General features: G+C 37.5%; 3 non-coding genes across 3 annotated transcripts; 1 reads left to right on the top strand and 2 right to left on the bottom strand.

Annotated features, from left to right (window-relative positions):
* Positions 1–492: 492 nt before the first annotated feature.
* Positions 493–564, bottom strand: BDF20DRAFT_t81. The gene has a single exon. It is a non-coding gene; the product is annotated as a tRNA-Gln (tRNA).
* A 1,863-nt stretch (positions 565–2,427) lies between these two features.
* On the top strand, positions 2,428–2,509 carry BDF20DRAFT_t91. Its single transcript has one exon. It is a non-coding gene; the product is annotated as a tRNA-Ser (tRNA).
* A 2,993-nt stretch (positions 2,510–5,502) lies between these two features.
* BDF20DRAFT_t80 lies at positions 5,503–5,574 on the bottom strand. The gene has a single exon. It is a non-coding gene; the product is annotated as a tRNA-Thr (tRNA).
* Positions 5,575–22,400: the final 16,826 nt, after the last annotated feature.

Genomic DNA, 22,400 nt, shown 5'->3' with positions numbered 1-22,400 from the left:
AATAATTTCCTACTACGGGACCAATCTGATGGACTACCAGCCGAAAAGCGTCAGCCTGGTGTTCAAATAAGCGATTGGGAATGTCAAAAATGACAGCTCCGGGTTCCAGGGCAGTCTTCACAATAGCGTGTACGCGTTGAGCTTGCAAATATTCCTTGACTTCGTCTTCTTCAAATAGAGCGTCTATGGTATACCGCTCTCTGTTGCCCGAGATATCATAGCGGCTTCGAGGTGCCGGTATCTTCGCTTTTCTACTGTTGGACGCGATGGTCGCCCAACTAGTTCCCGATAACGTCAAAGCGTTGTTTGACATGGGCTGGTGGAGGTTACTGTAGATGGAGGTTTTTGAGATGTCAAATGCCGTAATCTGATTGGTGGATTCAAAAAAGTGATGAATACACGAAAGAAAGGCCCTATATGCATTTTACCACTCGCCTAACACGACGACATAAACATCGCTACACACACCACCAACTTTGGTGGCCAAAAAAATGGTCCCACCGAGAATCGAACTCGGATCACAGGATTCAAAGTCCTGTATGATAACCATTACACTATGGAACCTTTCGATGTTTTGTGACGGACTGTGAAAGGAGAAAAATCACATCATTTTTTCTAGGGGTCGGACCAACAGAATTCGGACCGGCGACCCCGGATGATCATGTTGTTAAAGCTGAAATTTTAAAAAAAAGGTATAAAGTATATAATGCTCAGGGTGCCCCACACCTTAAGGAGGAGAACCTTTTTTGGCGTTTTTAATATTGTTATAATTTTGAATAGAGAATAAAGACATTGAAAAGAGAGTTCAATTAGATAAAGAAACATTTTATAATATATATATTTTAACAACTATTGATATTAGAGTACCAGTCTCGGCTATTCTAATAACAACAGCATCCAATAAGGTTCACAACTAAGCACCGCAAACGTATCAGTGGAGGTCCTGCCGAGACATATTTAAGATACAACATATTTGCCGTGCCTAAAATCAGTAAAAGAACGGAAAAGTAATATAAGGAAACCAGCAAAAAAAAAAAAACAAGATATAGAAAAATGAACAATAGTAACAGCAATATCAACAACAGTAAAGGCATCAATGAAAGTAACAACGCGGCCTTCTTAAGATTTCTACCGCCTCTCGAGAAGTACGACGGTTCCGAAGAAGGAATGAAGGCTGAAGAATGGATTTCTTCATTAAAGAGATTAAAAGAAGTATCGGGCATGAGTGATGCCATTATCCTTGCTATAGCGGCTTCAAATATGGTTAAAAAAGCTAAAACGTGGTGGTCCATCAACGAAACTGAAATTAGTACATGGGAGGAGTTCGAGAAGAATTTTAATAACAAATCCATGAGAAATAAAGTAGTCGAAGCATGGGAGAAAATCAAAACTATCAAGCAAAAAGAGACCCAAGATATCTCTGATATTGTAGAAATTTTAAACCCTCTCTTTAAAACAGTCAATATAAAAGATAATGAATCCAAAATTACATTTTTCATAGCATCAATTTCACCAGCCATTGCTTACGATTTAGCACGGGATAGAGCTGAATTGACAATTTACCAGGATGTAGTGGACAGGGCTATGGAGTTAGAAAACCTTCAGAAAAAGTATGGGGTCAACAATAATACAGCTTCAGCACAATCAACAGCTCCCGCACGCAAAGTTATGTTCACAGTTGACGAATTAGACAAGTTGAATGAAAATGGAACTATAGCCACGGCCCCCAGCGATAGAACATCAACAGACTCATTATCGGAATTAATACAAGCAGTTAACAAATTAGCTATCAACCTCGTACATAATAATAATGGTACTACCAACCCTCGTAACTATAATCATTCTTTTGCCCGGTCACCTATACCAGACAAGAGACCCTTAGTCTGCTGGAACTGCGGAGAACAAGGCCACCCTAGTCGTATATGCTCAAACGCCCCTGTTAAAGCCGGCAACCGTGGTGTTGAGGGTAGTTTAAATTTCAATGCCAGACCTTTCTCTCGACAAGATGCGGGAAAAGACAATGGACATCAGTAGAAAAAGGGGATGGAACTGATGTCCGCGATAAAAATAATCATCCCACATCTGAAAGTATGCAACGCACAGACAGCTCAAACCTTAACTTAATCGAAATAGCCTCATCGTCACCATCATCTTCTGATAACATAAAAGTCAATACTATAAATGCAATCAAACGGAAGAATACTTCTGACTCAAGTTTAGAAAAAAGAAACCCTACAGTTAAAAAGAGTAACAATGGAAAAGCACCCGATCAGATAAGCACCATAGTACAAGCACCATTATCGGCCTATCAACAGGAAGTATATCATCCATATACAACATTACAGCAACCAGTACAGCAACAAGTAACACCACAGCAGATGAGATTTTTGGCTAGACAATTTAAAAATGCATATAACAAATGTATCAGTCGCTTTGTCCGAGTGGTTAAGGAGTGAGACTAGAAATCTCATACGCTCTGCGTGCGCAGGTTCAAATCCTGCAGGCGACGTTATTTTTAATGTTTTGTACGTTTTGTTTTGGCTAAGGTGTTGTATACGATAAGTGTCGTGTGTGTCGTGTGTGTCGTATCCTGAATTTATGATTTGCTTTACAGTCTATATTTTTATTTAAAAAGAAGAGGAAGAAGTCCCCTGTTTCTGATTCGAATATCAAGCAGTTTTATACTACCGTAATTATAATAATATGATATGACTGGATATCATCTGTGTCACACGACATGTGTCGTGTCACAGATTATGTTAGATGTAACAAAGAGCAATACTTAAGATAGAAAATAAATGAAAGGAAATAACAGACATCTTTGTTCCCAATCTCGATACTTCATTGTGATTTATATTTTATAATAACAATCAGAGTAAAAAAATAACGAGACTGCCAAAAGAGGTTACCCTTTATTCATTCATTGAGGAGTGAGATATTCTTAAGTATTTTTATAGACCAAGATAGAACGAGTGTTGTGTATGGGTAAAATATAATAGTAAAAGAATAGAAAGACAAAGAGAAAGTCTGTGAAAACTCGTGGTAGGTTTATTAAGAGTCGATTAAGACAAAAGATAAAGATAAGACAAAGACTCCTTTCTTTCTACACTTCAACTTGGGATCATATTTATACTTTTCAGGAACTTGATCTGAGAATGAGATATGCCTTGCGGAGTTCTAGAATTGCTATCTTGGAAATTTCTAGGAAATCAGAACAGTAACATGAGACATGTTTAATCATCCATATCATTGATATCAGTTGATACGACTATGTGGAAGAATACAATTGGATATTCATAGGCGGATATAGATATGTTAAGAGAATATGGAAATTGCTGGAATAGACATGATCTTTCTGGATAATGTCTGGGTCTATACCTGATACAAGTGGTGTTGCTGAGCCAGAGATCTTTTATCCGACCTTCAGGTCTCTGCTGCGCCATTCATATCATGAATACCTCCGTCTATTATGTCCATTGGATCTATCTTAATATTATCTGGCTTAGGATAAAAATATGTATGGAACATGCTGTAGCATTGGACTCTATTATTATAATAATATTATCTCATAATGCACAGACAATAAAGAATATCATTTATCCATATGTAATCTCAATAGTGAATGATTAAGTACCAGAAGAGACTAATGTCATATTATGGGATAGTCACATAGCAAGTATTGCAGGATTTATTTGTCTCTGTCAATATCTATATACGGACTTATGCCTCAATATACAACAACGAGACCGAAAAAGTCAGATAATTTTTATTTCAATTTTGAGAACATGAAGGCTTTATATATTTTTCAGAGAGTTAGCTGAGCTTATAGAGGATGTTAGGAAGATGTAGTTACAACCAATGAATACTAATGGATCTAATGAGAGATTAGTGAAGGCGTGTTCTTACACTGTTATGGATCTGATACCAGTTTGACTTGTGAACAATTGCTTAATCGACTATTCAAGTCTAAGTTGACAGCCGTTTATGCTGTGTTTAAATTAATTAATTCTCACTCGTTTCTCGATACCGTAGACAGTGGTCGGGACATGACAGATATCCCAAGCTTCAAGGTATAACATCCTTTGCAAATCTTGATACTGTGCTTCAGTATCTGTAAGTTGGCGGTCCAAAAGGACAGATACATCTCCTTCAAAGAAACCATGGTTCAAACGCTGTTTGATTTGAAGAACACGGCCATAGTTACCCATTGATTCCGTGAGTTTCTCGATCAGCACGGCACGTTCGTCACTGACAGGTAAGGTCAAGGTGACCCGACAATGGTCATTTGCTTCTGCCTTATCTTTATAAGGCACAGCTGTATATTGAACACCCTTGATATATCCAGTTACTTTAAAAGACTTATAAAATAAAATAAGACAGTAAAATGACCAGACACAACAAAGATACTCTTTATTCAAGTTTGTTGAGAATGATACTTTTATATGAGAAACGGGGTTATTAACGGGTATTCAACTATTAATACAACTGAACTAAAACAATCAAGAGAATGATAAGATCTTAGCCGCAAGCGGGTGTCAAAGTAGATGTGTATCAGATTGTCAAGCAGGTACTGAAGTCGTTCTGTAGTTTAAGTCGTATAGTTGTATCTTGGATACAACAACCCTCATGGGTGAATCCAGATTCAAGCGCCTGTTTTGTATGCGCGTCATCCTTAAATTTGGTATAAAAAATCAAATCTCCACGAGTACGTTGCCCGCGGAGGGAAATTGGATTGAAATTGTACAGTAATTGCCCACGACAGGGCCAATCTGGTCCACTACACATCTAAAGGCCTCTGACTGGTGGCGGAAGTAACGGCTCGGGACAGAGGAAATGACAGCGCCTGGTTGGATAGCCGTGTTAACTATGGCATGCACGCGTTGGGACCGGAGGTATTCGGCCACTTCGCCTTCTTCAAAAAGTGTCTCCACAGTGTAAGATTCTTTGTTGCCCTGGATATCGTATCTACTACGAGGGCGAGGAACTTTGGTCTTCAGGCTATTAATCACAATGGTTGACCAACTAGTCCCGTTTTTGGTCTTGGCTACACTCGACATTAAAAAATCGAGTGTTGAGATCGATAAGGATGGATGCTCAGGAGTTCTTAGAATTGTGATGTCCTCTATAATTACCTAGGTCAAATATATGTAACTATTCACCTAAACAACATTACATGTATTTTCCTATCTGCCCATAATTATTTACAAAGTCTCAGACATGCCTTTCTCAAAAACAAATTACTTATTCCAAAAGATATAAAAGAGACCCAAACATTAACTCGAAATAAAGACAATTCAATATCTTTTTATAGTCTCGCTACTTAACTTAGTCCACTATAATCCAAATTGATAAGATTTACAAGAATGCTAAAATCTGATTGGACAATTCAAAAAAGTGATGAATTCACAAAAGAAACACACTACAATCAGCGCGAGAAGACGAGAGAGCAACAGAATCCAATGACGATACACGCACTACCGGAGTCAATGCTGACAAAAAAACTGCCTCAGTGGTGGATTGAACACCAGACCTTTGGTTTACAAGACCAACGCTCTACCACTGAGCTACAAAGGCAGGCGTTTCTTGCCACGGAGCGTGGGATATTGAGCAATTACATCAGCAACATCGGAGATCGAACCGGAGGAGGAGTATGCTGGACCGGACACCCGTACAGTCATGCTCATCCTCTGGTAAATTCTTATTGGAAGCGGAAATTGAATGATACTTCGTTCCTGAACTCAGATTGTTGATCTGGTATAAAAGAATAATTAATTCTTTCGACAGTTAGAAAGGGTTTTTAGAAAGATAGATTTCTTTGATTTTGATTTTGAATAAATAGACAACCTAAAGTTTAGTTTTGATATTATATTTATTTTAGCTAGTCCTATTACTTGTTATTTGAGAAAACACTGATTGAAATTGAATAGAAACTGATTGAAACAACTGATTGATTGAAAAGACTCTCAATAATTTTAATAAGACAACTCTTGGAAGAAAATACCAGTCTCGGCTATTAGAATTCAAGCGAAAAACTATTATACAGTGACTCACAAAAGTGTTACAATGTTTTTAAAAATTTTAATTTTTCGACTTTTTCATGCATTCTTCCCCTTGAGCACATACTTAAGCACTGATTTTTTTTTTGCGATATGGAAAGTAGTAGTTCTAAGCTATTCAGTGATATAGCTTGTGTTAGGATTCATATACATTTGCTTGAGCACATTCGACATTCTAATCGCTCATCTCGACATTCGCAATCTGTAGAAATTCAGATGGTTGAAATGATGAATGTTTACAGAGCCTTCTTTCCCCAGGATTTTTCGAATTTATTGAGTTTCAGCAATCTATCAGGGGTCAATTTAATGTTGAGTATCATGTTTTGTCAAACTTGTACCTTTTTGCTTTTCGATTAGCTACATTACTTTACCCATTCACAAAAACCGCAACATTAGACAAATCTCAACATGCGTCCCGTACCTTACGATAAAAAAAATGATATTTTAGCTAGACTGCGTACAGGAGAGTCTCATAGAAGTATCGCCAAAAGTTTAAAGGTATCCAACGTCACTGTTGGTAGAATCGCTAAAGCTAATGACATTGCATGCAACGAAAAGACCGGCCGTCCTAGGTTAATCTCGGATCGTCTCGAGAGAATGATCGCAAGATCGTTCTACTTAGGGCAGTTCATAACAGCAGTTGATGCTGCCAGGAACCTGCGGGGTCAAGGAGTAGATATTTCTCCACAGACCATACGTAGGGTCCTGAAAAGATACGATTTCGATTCAAGGATTAGAAAATCAGCATTGCCATTAACGAATGATCGAAGAAAGGATCGGTTGAAATGGGCGAAAGCCCACAAACACTGGACGGTTGATGATTGGAAGAAAGTCGTTTTTAGCGACGAGACCAAAATCAATCGTCTTGGATCGGATGGGAAACAGTGGACTTGGGTAAAGAAGGGAGAACCCCTCAAGGAGCACAACGTCAACTACAAGTATAAAGGCGGAGGTGGCAGCCTCATATTGTGGAGCTGCTTCACTCAACATGGTCCTGGCTTCATTGCCAAGATACAGGGGGGAATGGACTCGCAATTATATTGCGAGATTCTGAAAGGCGACTTCATGGATACACTAAAGGATTATGGCCTGAAATTGAAGGACGTTATCCTTCAACAGGATAATGATCCTAAACATACGTCCCAATATACCAAAAAATTCTTTAAAAAGCACAAGATAAATGTTCTAGATTGGCCTTCTTATTCACCAGACTTGAACCCAATCGAAAACTTATGGTTTTACCTGAAGTGCAAGCTAGCTGCTTATGACACCCTACCCAAGAATATGGACGAACTCTGGCAAAGAGTAGGAGACGTATGGTACAATAAAGTTACAGCCGATTTATGCCTAAAACATATCGAAAGCATGCCAAAAAGAATTGAAGCTGTTATAAAAGCCAAAGGTGGTCAAACAAAGTACTAACTGCACGTTTAAATAAATCTGACTATCACAAAAATGAAAATTTTACGCATATGCAAATTAAGCTCTATAGTTTAAGTAATTCCAAAGAACGCTAATATGTTTGAAAGTTATATCATTAGAAACCCAACAATATATACTTTCTAATGATATTAGTTTGGAGGGGGGTTTATTAATCATATCAGGTGCAATAGTGATTTGAATTGGAAATTTGTTTGATTTTGTAAAACATTGTAACACTTTTGTGAGTCACTGTATTTATATCATCAATTCACGAACTAGCACCGCAAACGTATCATTCTGTCACAGCGGAATGGGATCCAATGGGATACACCAAAAGTACCGTGCACGGTGCTGGTTCAGTTCCCGACGTGGATGACGCATGCAGTACTAGAAAAAGGCATCATTCACATCCCGATGGAAAGGAGTCGAGCTCGGAGTGGAGGAATGCTAACTCCACTAAAATTAAAAAAAGATTTAGACCCAATGTACAGAGGGCTAAACAGATACAGAGCAGACATAGGTAATATCCCTCAAGAATGTAGATGGGCTATTAATTACAATTATATTGTTGTATATATTAATTTAGTAAAATTACTCGATAATGTACATTGTCGTATTTGAGGCACGATGGCAATATTATATGAGTAAATCATCACTCAAAACGTCTAACGAAATGTAAAATAAAACTTGATCTCAGATATGAGTACTGCTCATATCTTCATTCCCGTTTGGTAAGCGGTGTGTTCGATTGCATACATTTGAACCTTAGATCAAATGTATAACAAATAAAGATAAGATAAGAAAAGAATATGGATTAAGGATAATTCTTATGTGAGATTAGCTACCTCACATAAGACTTGAACAGGTTATCTTTATGAAATATATTTTACTTAGATTATCTATGGCTATATGACATTCAGGTATATAGCAGGATTGGTATATGTACTCGTAGGATATATTGATTCAACAACCAAAACATAGTAGGTCACGGTACTGCTCCCTGTTCTGGAAATAAAGTATGGTTGGAGATAAAAAAGGCTCAATCACTCTTTATTAATACAATAACTGTTCACGCAATCAAAAGAACACCACGCACGAATATCTCTTCCTAGCCAACATCTATAATCATTCCCACAGTATCTGAGCTACACAACTGGTGGCCGATAGATATTGGATTATAGATGTAGCTGCATGATCACCCTGGATCTGCCAGGATAACACATTACAAATCAATCCGCTCTGGGATGGACGAGTAATTATCCACCTAAAGGGAAGACCTATTCTTTTACGGAAACCTCTGATTCACTGAGTATTATTTGACCATAATACATCAGTGTCAGCTATAGATCCCGATACAATCATTTCGTAGACAGCAAACACAATAAGTCTTTATTAATAGCAGTAATTTTAGTTTTCTTTTCTTTTTCTTTAGTTTGTTTTTGAAAGAGAAATAAAGACGGTGGTTTGATTTCGTTAAGCTTTCGTGTTTATTTTCTCTTGTGTTATTCTTTACCTTTTACTTCATAATTAAAACTAGCGAATACCACATACATAATCTTTAGATACAGTGACTCACAAAAGTGTTACAAAGTTTTACAAAATCAAACAAATTTCCAATTCCAATCACTATTGCACCTGATATGATTAATAAACCCCCTCCAAACTAATATCATTAGAAAGTATATATTGTTGGGTTTCTAATGATATAACTTTCAAACATATTAGCGTTCTTTGGAATTACTTAAACTATAGAGCTTAATTTGCATATGCGTAAAATTTTCATTTTTGTGATAGTCAGATTTATTTAAACGTGCAGTTAGTACTTTGTTTGACCACCTTTGGCTTTTATAACAGCTTCAATTCTTTTTGGCATGCTTTCGATATGTTTTAGGCATAAATCGGCTGTAACTTTATTGTACCATACGTCTCCTACTCTTTGCCAGAGTTCGTCCATATTCTTGGGTAGGGTGTCATAAGCAGCTAGCTTGCACTTCAGGTAAAACCATAAGTTTTCGATTGGGTTCAAGTCTGGTGAATAAGAAGGCCAATCTAGAACATTTATCTTGTGCTTTTTAAAGAATTTTTTGGTATATTGGGACGTATGTTTAGGATCATTATCCTGTTGAAGGATAACGTCCTTCAATTTCAGGCCATAATCCTTTAGTGTATCCATGAAGTCGCCTTTCAGAATCTCGCAATATAATTGCGAGTCCATTCCCCCCTGTATCTTGGCAATGAAGCCAGGACCATGTTGAGTGAAGCAGCTCCACAATATGAGGCTGCCACCTCCGCCTTTATACTTGTAGTTGACGTTGTGCTCCTTGAGGGGTTCTCCCTTCTTTACCCAAGTCCACTGTTTCCCATCCGATCCAAGACGATTGATTTTGGTCTCGTCGCTAAAAACGACTTTCTTCCAATCATCAACCGTCCAGTGTTTGTGGGCTTTCGCCCATTTCAACCGATCCTTTCTTCGATCATTCGTTAATGGCAATGCTGATTTTCTAATCCTTGAATCGAAATCGTATCTTTTCAGGACCCTACGTATGGTCTGTGGAGAAATATCTACTCCTTGACCCCGCAGGTTCCTGGCAGCATCAACTGCTGTTATGAACTGCCCTAAGTAGAACGATCTTGCGATCATTCTCTCGAGACGATCCGAGATTAACCTAGGACGGCCGGTCTTTTCGTTGCATGCAATGTCATTAGCTTTAGCGATTCTACCAACAGTGACGTTGGATACCTTTAAACTTTTGGCGATACTTCTATGAGACTCTCCTGTACGCAGTCTAGCTAAAATATCATTTTTTTTATCGTAAGGTACGGGACGCATGTTGAGATTTGTCTAATGTTGCGGTTTTTGTGAATGGGTAAAGTAATGTAGCTAATCGAAAAGCAAAAAGGTACAAGTTTGACAAAACATGATACTCAACATTAAATTGACCCCTGATAGATTGCTGAAACTCAATAAATTCGAAAAATCCTGGGGAAAGAAGGCTCTGTAAACATTCATCATTTCAACCATCTGAATTTCTACAGATTGCGAATGTCGAGATGAGCGATTAGAATGTCGAATGTGCTCAAGCAAATGTATATGAATCCTAACACAAGCTATATCACTGAATAGCTTAGAACTACTACTTTCCATATCGCAAAAAAAAATCAGTGCTTAAGTATGTGCTCAAGGGGAAGAATGCATGAAAAAGTCGAAAAATTAAAATTTTTAAAAACATTGTAACACTTTTGTGAGTCACTGTATCTTGACTATATAAAAAGATAGAGATTTTTATAAGTAAAATAAAGATTATTCAAGTTTTATCTTCCATTTAATCTTACGGGTCGAACCTTATGTAGTTCGGTACATTATACTCATAAACACTGACATTTCTGTTACGGTAGTATAATAAATTTGGCTCGCATCCCAATAAAATATGGAAGTCAGCAGTGTCCGGGCTGGTAGCCGGACAGCACGTGCAGGGAGCAGCTAGCCTTGGTAAATAGTAGAAACTTAGAATAATCAGCGGCTTAGAAACAACTTGACTTGTATATAAAAAATTTAAAGAATAATGTATGTAATAAAATAGCTTTTTTTTAGTGAAGTAAAAGTTTGGTATCCTTGCATATAGATATTTCTAATCGCTGACGTCAGAAAGTGCAATTAAAGCTACTAAAACTATTCATAATCAATAAAAACATCAATACCAGTCTCGGATTGTCACATTATTGGTTGATAAGCTCAATATTAATCTTAATACTCGGATTGGGAACACAAATTCACAATCATACGCATCGTAACTTAACATTTCATGTCCGTTTGCCCAATACGGAAGTAGTAATGCTTGAGGTTAATCGGGCTGTTCTACTTGTTTAAAGCGATTGTAATGTACGGGACAATATATGTGACGTGTTTGGTGAGATAATAACTACAATACTCGAGTACGTACAACCAGGTAGAGAATACATTTGTTGTATCCAACAGCATATTACTCTTGGATTATTACATAATACTGAAATAAGAGATTGCGGATCCTTATGAAGGTTAGAATAACCGTGAGTGATAGATTTGTTAGAACAATTCTTTTCTTTTACGGAAGAATATTTCATCTGTATATCCGAGACAACATTAGATGAATAATTGACTTCATTTAGAAATAAGATATTATAGTATTTGGATTTGATTAAATCAGATAACTTTATTTAGCACATCAAACCACAATACATAAATCTAATCTACTTAGGCCATTATCTTCTAACTTGTTGATCCTTACTTTAACCCTTTACATTCTGACAGAATTCAATAAGACTGAAACGTAGACGTCGGCAGAATTAAGGAATAGTTTATCCTGTCCGTCACGTTAGTTATAATGAAACTGCTGAAGTACGGGTCAAAGGAACCTTTAGTTAGATCAACCCACTTACCTCCTGTCACCGATCCAATCGGTCAAGGCACCGCTATAGCATGATGAACCGTGCAGTAACAATTGGGTATGTCTTTTCTTTTATCATCAAGGCATCTTGTACCTAAGAGTCTCGATAGAAAAAGTTTTTTACAATATCCACAAATATAAATAGAAGTACTTTTTTCCTACATGGTTTTTGTCTTCATTCTTATTTGAGTTCTTTATCAGAATATTCTATCTAATAAAAGAAGATAACTTGGTCTTCACTGATTTCCTTTTGTTTTCTTTTTCTTATACTTTGATCTTATCGTATACAACATTTTTTTCAGTGAATCACTCAAGATGTCTATCGAGAATATTGTCACTGATTCGAAGGCTGCTGGTGAAGTAGTCAAGAACTCTGCTGCTGCTCTTGGTGGATCTTCTACAGGTGAAGGTGACTCTACGCAAGTAGTAATTGAAGAAGAAGGTGTAGATGCAATGTGCATCGTGGACGACGACGGTGATGGAAACTCTCCAGCCCTGAGCGCTGGTACTGGTGTGATGGATGACACGTCATTTGTCGTAAACACAATTGAAGACTTTCGCAAGGAGCTGGTAGAAGACATCAGCAAACTGTCTCGTGCTCGTGCAATCGGTGATATGGAAGCGTTTGATGCTGCGATGGTTAAAATGGACAAAACTCGCAGAGCAATTCATAGCTTGGAAGCGAATGCAGCTCTGTTGAGGAAGGGTTCTGAAGACATTTCGTCTGTTGGTAGTGGCACAAGTAGACTCTTTGACCCTGTTGGTGAGAAACGTGGTTTAACGCTGAACCGCAGAGACCTTCCGAAGTTCCAATTGAGTTCTGACGTATTTAAACGTTATCCCGGTGAAGAGGTGTTCGAGTCGGTTGACCATTATTTACGAACCTTTGAACAGATCATTAGATCTTCCTCAATTAGAGACATTGAACGCTACTGGAATGACCTCATCCCTTTGTGCCTTCCCCCCGGTGACGCTGCATGGGTAGACAAGACGCTTTTGAAGTGTACTAGCTGGTCCGATGCGAAGGTGGAGTTCCGGAAGTATTACGGATCAAGAACTGCAAAACGTCGCTTTGTTGAGCAGGTCTACACTATGAACATGGCGCCGAAGGACAACATTATTGATTATTCCAGGAGATTTCTCCAGATGATGCATGAGGCGGGCATCCCCAGCACGGATGAAGGCGTGGCCGATCGATTTTTAACTTCCTTGCTTCCTCCCGTTCAAACGGTACTACGTCTGTCAATGGCTACGAATAAGGATGAAAAGTGGACCGTTGAGAAGCTTAGTGAACTCGCTAGAGATGTATTAGGTGACGACCAAACCACCTATGGCTTTGCCACTGCTCTCTTGCCAGGTGGTGCTACGAAACCTTATACAGCTTCCATGCCATATCAAGGAGGGGATAGACTTAGCAAAAGAATGAAGTTGAAAGAGGTCAGCAAAGGTGGCCATGGTAGCTCTTCTTCTGGTACTACTGCAAGTAACAGGTTTTTCTGCAAGCGACACGGACAAAATGCTACACATAGCACCGACACTTGTTTCTCGTTGAAGAACGAACAAGAAAAGAAGAACAAGGTGAAGAAATTTGAGCAAGCAAAGAAGGAAGGCAAGTGCTATAAGTGTGGTGAAAGGTACGGTCCGGGTCATGTTTGCAGGAAGCCAACCACCGTTTTGGCGGTCAGAGGAGGAGACGACACAACTGAGCCCACTGTGGATAATGATTTGACCATTGAGTCAATTGAACAAATGGAGCAAGAGCTTAAAATGGTTCCCGTTGCTGCGGAGGACACTTTTATGACTGATGCCTACAATTAGGGCAAGGTCTTGATGGGTCAGATTGATACAGGCAGTAATATAAGTTTCATTAATACCAATAGTTTAAAACATTTATCCATAAATAAAGTTTATTCATTGAATGGTACTTACAATATGTTAAATGATAAGAATAATGTTCCCCGTATTGGTAAGACTGACTTGTTGAGAGTTGGCTATACGAATGGTATTGAGTTCAAACATTCTTTTGAAGTTATGAAATTCAATGAGCATTTTGATTTTGATGTGCTTTTGGGTGTGGACATTCTACCTAAGTTGAACATTTCTCTTCATGGTGTTGCTTGTAAGTTAAATAATCCAGAAGAAATGGCGAAACAGTTTGACAATGTCAATCATGAATTCGATGTTGAACACCTTCCTGATTCTTCTCCTGCTGGTACTCCTATTGAGAGAAAGAAATTTATGGATGCTATTAGTGAAGCACTTCAAGCTAATGCTAACATTCCTGAGACATCATCTTGTCCAATCCCAGAATCTGTGGTACGTCTTCCTACTCCTCCTGATGCAACTGCATACAGAAGACAGTATCCAATTCCAATTGCGCTGAGACCTGTTTTAATTGAGCAAGTGCAAAAGTGGTTGAAAACGGGAACAATTGTCAAATGTAGAACAAATACAACTTTTAATAGTCCATTGTTGCTGGTACCGAAGAAATCCAAAACCGGAGAAATAACTGGACATCGTGTTTGTCTTGATGTACGTTTGCTGAATAAAATTCTGCCTCCATCATTTAATTATCCTATTCCATTGATTAAGGATATTTTTAAGAATCTGCAAGGCAAGAAATATTTCACAACGATTGATTTGTCAAATGCATACCATCGTTTCGAGGTGGCTGAAGAAGATCGACATAAGTTGACTTTTACACATTTAGATGGCAATCAGTATCAGTTTGTAAAAGCATGCTTTGGTTTAAAGTTTTTGACATCACAGTTCCAAAAGGTACTCGCTATTTTATTTTCAGACCTGAGATGTGTGCAGAACTTTGTTGATGATTGCGTAGTTGCCAGTGATACAATTGAGCAACACATCATCGATGTCAAAGCAGTTATTGAAAGGCTGAATAAGGCGAATCTTATTCTGAATGCTGATAAGTGCAGTTGGATGCAACATTCTGTGCGTTTATTGGGATTTGTTGTGGATGCTACTGGTTCTCGAGTTGATCCAAGCAAAAGAACAAATGTTCAGACTTGGGCTAAACCAAAGACCGCTAAGCAAGTACAGTCATTTTTGGGGTTAATCAACTATTTTAGAGATTACATCCCTAAAGTCGCTGACGTTACTGCTCCTTTGAGTTCCATTAGTCATGCTGCTAATGTTGAACAATTGTGGGGTCCAGAACAGGGCAAATCCTTCCAAGCACTGAAAGACATTTTACAATCGAATGTCGTTTTACGTTATCCAGACATATCTAAACCTTTCTTTGTTGCCACTGATGCTAGTCAATTTGCTATGTCGGGTTTGTTATTTCAAAAAGATGATACAGGTCGTGATTTGTATGTCAGTTTTATTTCACAGACACTGTCCCCATCCCAACGTAATTGGAGTACTACCAAGCGTGAATTATTCGCTGTTGTTACCGCACTAAAGAAATTCAAGGAATATCTTTGGGGTCGTAAGTTTACGGTTTACACTGATCATAAGAGTTTAATCTACTTACACACTCAAAAGGTGATGAATCCTATGTTGATTGGTTGGATGGAAACTTTACTTGATTACGATTTTGACGTTGTGCACGTTCCAGGCATTGACAATCGCTTAGCCGATTTATTAAGCCGCTTATATCCACCTCAAATTGAGAGTGAACATAAGCTGGGGGAGAATAGAAGCTTCCCTAGACTTAAGAAATGGGTTAATAAGAAACGTGTCGCTAAACGCAAAGTATATAGTCAAGATAAAAGAATTAATATACTAGCAACTAAATTGGTCGAAAATAAGAACAAACCTGTTGAATATATCAGTCCTCCTGAAGAAGAGAGACAACAATTACTGATCGACATACACAACCTCGGACATGCAGCCAGTGTATATATGGTCAGAGATCTTCATGATCAAGGTTTCCATTGGAACACTATGACAGAAGAGGCTAAAGCAGTATGTGCAGCTTGTAAAGAATGTCAAAAGCACAATATTGTACAAAGAGGCTACCATCCCATCACGAATATTGTGAGCTATAGACCCTTTGATGAAATAAGTATGGATCTTGTTGGACCGCTTCCCGCTAGTGCTGATGGCCACATGTATATTCTAGTCGTAGTTTGTATGTGCACGAAATATTTAATTATTCGACCTTTGCCTAACAAACATTCAGACACTCTTGCAAGGACTTTGGTAAAGATTTTTGCTGATTACGGTTTGCCACGTTTGATGAGATCTGATAACGGTACTGAATTCAAGAACTCACTGATGGACAATATCTGTAAACATCTTCACATTCAGAGATATTATAATACACCTTTGTATGCACAGTCTAATGGACATGTCGAAGCTTATTGCAAAATTGTAATGAACACTCTTCGTAAAATGATAAGAGGCAATACAAGAGATTGGGATCTATTTGTTCCTATGGTCCAACTCTGCGCAAATAGGCAAATTAAGAATAAAACAATGAGTGCTCCTTTCTCTTTGATGTTTGCAAGAAGAGTAAACTTACCAGATGACTATACTAATGGCGAAAGATACCCCATCTTAAATAGTACGACCACTTTGAAAGAATTGGAGGATCAAATCGAAAAAATGGAAAGTATAGTATTTCCTGCGATTGCGGAAAGAACTCAAATGATCAACGAGAAGATCAACAAGTACTATAATGACAAACATAAACTCGTTGATATACCCTCTGGTACGCATGTCATGGTCAGGTTGCCACAAAGAAGCAACAAATTAGCTGCTCTTTACGATGGACCTTACACAGTCGTTCGACGTAATCAAGGAGGTGCTTATATTCTGAAAACTCCAGAAACTAATGAAGTTCTTCCACGCAACTATGTTCCTTCTGAATTAAAGATTGTCAATCTCGAAGAAGATGCATTTGAAGAGTTCTATGAAGTTGAAGACATTCTGGAACATCGTGGTCCTAGAGGTAATCGTGAATTTCTAGTTAAATGGAAAGGTTATTCTCATGACCATAACACTTGGCAAAAAGCCGAAGACTTTTCGAGTTCTGATATGATTCAAAAATATTGGGAAAGACATGACTTACAGAATGAGTTTCAGTCTGCTCAAACTAAGAACAGTAATAAGGACATTGAGAAGTCTACGCCCTCTGCCAGTTTATCTGCAAGAGAGGCTAGGGCCTTGAAAAGAAAAATGAATAATAAAGTGACAATGCGCAAAAGAACCAGAAAATAAATGACGCAACACAGTCACTGAGTTGATCAACAGATTTTTTGTGCCTGAGATTTTAATCTTATCTTATCAGTGCTTATTTATGCATCATGATTGTACCTATATTTTATTATCTTTGAGCCGAATAACAATTACAGAGTAATTGTATTCTGGGGGAGAATAGTGTTGTATCCAACAGCATATTACTCTTGGATTATTACATAATACTGAAATAAGAGATTGCGGATCCTTATGAAGGTTAGAATAACCGTGAGTGATAGATTTGTTAGAACAATTCTTTTCTTTTACGGAAGAATATTTCATCTGTATATCCGAGACAACATTAGATGAATAATTGACTTCATTTAGAAATAAGATATTATAGTATTTGGATTTGATTAAATCAGATAACTTTATTTAGCACATCAAACCACAATACATAAATCTAATCTACTTAGGCCATTATCTTCTAACTTGTTGATCCTTACTTTAACCCTTTACATTCTGACAGAATTCAATAAGACTGAAACGTAGACGTCGGCAGAATTAAGGAATAGTTTATCCTGTCCGTCACGTTAGTTATAATGAAACTGCTGAAGTACGGGTCAAAGGAACCTTTAGTTAGATCAACCCACTTACCTCCTGTCACCGATCCAATCGGTCAAGGCACCGCTATAGCATGATGAACCGTGCAGTAACAATTGGGTATGTCTTTTCTTTTATCATCAAGGCATCTTGTACCTAAGAGTCTCGATAGAAAAAGTTTTTTACAATATCCACAAATATAAATAGAAGTACTTTTTTCCTACATGGTTTTTGTCTTCATTCTTATTTGAGTTCTTTATCAGAATATTCTATCTAATAAAAGAAGATAACTTGGTCTTCACTGATTTCCTTCTGTTTTCTTTTTCTTATACTTTGATCTTATCGTATACAACAACATTCTACCACGGTCTATCTATATTGCATCTAATATAGGTTATGTACAACATAGAACAAGATATAGGCCTAAGTATGATAATCACCCAATAAGCATCTGAACCTGAAATTAGTGACTAGCATACGCGTCCTCAAATAATATAATTCCCATTAAACCTCACAAAGTAAATAATCCTTCTACTTCATCTGAAGAATAATAAAGACACCTAAGTTCATAGTCATCGACTTACAACTGTTATCAATTTTTTAAATAAGCAAATACAACAATATGGAATAAGTTTAGAGAAGTGGAAGAAGATGTCCTTTATTAATATGTAGATCAGGAATGAGTATTTATAATTAATCTGGTTGAACTATGCTAAAGAGCCGTTGCTTCTTATAAGCTTCCCGACTTTCTGGTTCTATCTCAATTAATTGTTCTGTTCCTCTTTTGCTTCCGCTTTCATTTATACTTTCCTCAGGAGTGTCTGGCCTGCTGATATCTACTGAGGATGTGACATTCACTTACCCAGCGCTTCTCTAAACATTCACACTCAGCTACTGTAAAGTTTTGCATTTGGCAGGTTTACTGTAGAAGGTGTTTTAAAATATTAGAGAGTGATTTAGCAGCGAGGTGAAGTTATTTAGATCAAAATAAGTAATTCAAATACAGTTATCCGGAGCGGAAAGTAGTTTACAAGAGCAAGTTATATCGTTATAGTTTTGATTTTAATGTTTATTAAGTGTATTTTTCTTTGAATCAAAAAATGTAACAAATAATATGTTTTATAGTCAATGTTATTGTAAAGAGGCAGGAGGCGATGATCCGACTGGAGGTTGGTGTTACTTACAACTCTGAACAGAAGTTACTAACAAGATAAGCTAGACTACTTTTTATTAAAACAAGAGAAAAGTATAATATGTGATATTTGTGGTTATTTGTAGTTGTGAACGCGACTTATAATTGATATAAACTGTAAGGTGAAATGAGTCTCCTTTAGTCCTTTTATTATACACTGAAAATCAGAGAGGGGAGCCTTCACAGCAAACTGAATGTTTGTATTTAAAAAAATGAAAAAATAAAAAAAGTCCTCGTTCCTTAATTTCTCAGCCACCAATAATGCAGCATTTTATATGCGCATCTTTAGAAATACACGATGACGTGTACAAGTGTTATTATGATTCTATGATCATAATAACGAGTCAATTGCTTGAAAGTGTGTCTAATTCGTCTTTATATATTGTAGGAGGTATGGAAATACCACATAATATACAGGAAAAACAGATAAAAATCACTAAAGATATTATGAATTGAGAAGCAGGCCATATTTATATGTTTGTCGAATGAAACCTCTCTAATGAAAAGTAATTCACTCATTACAGTTATAAGGAAATGTGTTGTATCCAACATCATATTACGCGTAGATTATTACATAATGCTAAATAAGAGACTACAGATCCTTATAATGATTGGTTTAATTTTGAGTGATAGCTTTGTCAGAACAATTCTTATCGATCCCGGAAGAAGAGATGATCTGTATGTACATCCGAGACAACATCATATGAGTAATCGACTTGATTTAGAAATAAATTGTTGTATATATGAGCCAGAGTTATTACATAATGATCGGAGTTATGACATTAGGAGTAACCATATAGCCATAATATGAGATTAGACTTCTTCTAGAATCTTGCACAGTTGAAATACAGCGACTGATATTAATTATGATCTACAAATGCTACATATGAGGTTAACAGATCCATAGTACATAGTACTTCAATAATAATTCACTCTTTCACAATGATCTGTCAGAAAGCGGACATTGGTTAGTGGTCTTATCATTCTATTTATATATTCGTCGCCAATTGCTTACAGTCCGATCCTCTAACCTCTCAATGAGTAAGTACCCGCGCTCAACCATGGTGAAGATACCTGTGATATTCTTAGATATCAGGAGCTATAATTTAATAAGTTTTAAATGTAGAGACTGAGTGAGTCAGCGAGACCGAACAATAGTTCTTGGATGATTTTATTTTGGTTTAGAAATTGAATGGTCTTTTATATGAATGCGAGGTTAAACTGAGCTTATAGTGGAATTAAGAAAGTAGTAGTGACAACCGAGTAATATTGTTCCTGTTAATGAATTGTACAAACGCCACTGAGATATATCTAGATTACCAGTAAGGTTGAAGTGTGCCTGATGAAATCTTATTTGTCCCAGTGTGCCTGGAATCTTATTTGTTCCAGTACACTATAACTGATAAAGGCATTAAATCTGGATTGTTTTTCAGATTGTTATATGAATTAGAGGTCAGAACGTGACAGTATGCTTCGGATCATTGTCCTGCTGAAAGACAAAATCATCCTTTTTAAGCCCATAATCTTTAAGGGTCTCCATGAAGTCACCCTTCAGTATTTCGCAATACAATTTGGCGTCCATCCCGCCCTCGATCTTGGCCATGAACCCAGATCCATATTGAGTGAAGCAGGACCACAACATCAGATTTCCTCCACCACCTTTGTAAGCGAAGTTGACATTGTGCTCCTGAAAGGGTTCACCCTTTTTAACCCAAGTCCACATCTTTCCGTCCGAACCTAAACAGTTTATTTTAATTTCGTCACTAAAAACAACTCGTTTCCAATCCTCAACCGTCCAGTTTCTGTGAGCTTTGGCCCATTTCAAGCGATTCTTTCGTCGATCATTAGTCAGTGGCAGAGCTGACTTATTAATCTTTGAATCAAAGTCTGCGTATCGTCTGAGGAGAAATATCATACCCTTGAGCACGTAGGCTCCGGGCAGCTTCTACAGCTGTAAATGCCCAGTGTAAAAAGATCTTACAATTTTTCTACCGAGTAATTTGCTGATTTTTGATGGTCTACCACCTTTGTTGTCAGATGCGGATTGATGATCTTTAGCAATGCGGTCGGCTGTTCTGGTTGAAACTCCAAAAGCTTTGGCAATGCTTCTGTTTGACTCAGTACCATTAAGTCTAGATAGAACATCCATCTTTTTTATCATAATAATTGGTCTCATCGCTTGAGTTAAAGGTGATTAGTTGTAAATGTGTAAATTGTACGAAACAAAAACGGAAAAATGCATTAAAAGCATTAAATGAATGGTACGAATAGTAATTGACTTCGCTTTTCTGCAGGCGAGTGATCTTTTGACATCTCTCATTTTATGCGTGATGTCCAAAAGTTCGCCCATCGGTCAATTTTCCAAATTGATGGATGATCGGTTCATGCAAATGCCACAAACTATATATGGAATAAGAGCTTGAAGGGTCCTAATTCTATTGCTCGTTTTCATTTTTTGTATCTTTATTCATGAAAATTGATGGTAAAGTTGCGATTTATGCAAAATTTGCAAAAATTGTCGCAGTTTTGTGAGTCACTGTATTCTGCTATCTAATACCAAAATAAAAACATTACACTACAAGTTGCTATCGTCTCTCTTGATGAACGTTATATCCGTGCTTCAGTCTATACACAAGCTCTACAACAAGTGGAATGCTTCAGCATCAACAAGTACGGTCTTGCTCAATCTGAGAATCTATAAAAACACCCCGACTTCTCAAGTGGATCCCTAAACTGCAAGCGTTCATGCCATCTTTGCTGCATTTTCTTGCTGCCAGTTAACATAGTGGCGCATACTAGTCCTTCCGTTGATTTCTCTCGTTCTCAGTTATATCGGCTCCCAAACTGTGGTCTTTGGGCCAGACGCAATTATCCTCCCGAAATCTGTCACGCATTGGACAGACTTTCTTCAGGGTCTTTGGAAAGGATTGGCAATCCCAGAGTCATCCCTCTTCTTCCCTTCTACGTCCGTCTTGGCAGCTTTATTGGTCTCGTAAGAAAGTATGGATAGCGATATCTACATTATCCGATAGCGCAGGTTTTCCGTCAATTGCTCAGACGCTCGAACAGTTAGGATTCATTCTAGCCACGTTCTGGCTGTGTATCCGGTCTGTATATTTATGGTTTCCCTCCCCTACCTCTTAACACATTCCTATCCAGTCGTTTTCATGCAGTGTCGCGTACTCAATATTAAAACGGTTGCACGCACTCTTGGATATAGTTTGCAAATTTGTATCATATTATTTTCCTTTTGTTACTTTCCCCCCTTATTTCTACCCTTAGCCATTTGTAAGAATAGCAAAAACTTGTACGTATCTATTCCCAAAAAAATTAATAATCGGTGCCAATTATTGCAAGAACGTCTCAACAACAACAGCTGACTTTCAAACAAAACACCATTATTTCATTGTAAAAGTGTATCTTTTAAGCATATACAAGAAATCTTAGCTGTAACTGCTGTCACTTTAAACAAAGCGACAATACAAATTTTTTTTTAACCTTTCAAACGTCTCTTTATTCTCCACTATCCTATTTGAAACATTGAGCGTTGATAGAATT

This window comes from Mycotypha africana, assembly GCF_025528875.1.
Source record: "Mycotypha africana strain NRRL 2978 chromosome Unknown BDF20scaffold_5, whole genome shotgun sequence".
Classification (NCBI taxonomy): domain Eukaryota; kingdom Fungi; phylum Mucoromycota; class Mucoromycetes; order Mucorales; family Mycotyphaceae; genus Mycotypha; species Mycotypha africana.
The sequence above is the reverse complement of the archived record's forward strand: the minus strand, read 5'-3'. Positions and strand labels throughout refer to the sequence as shown.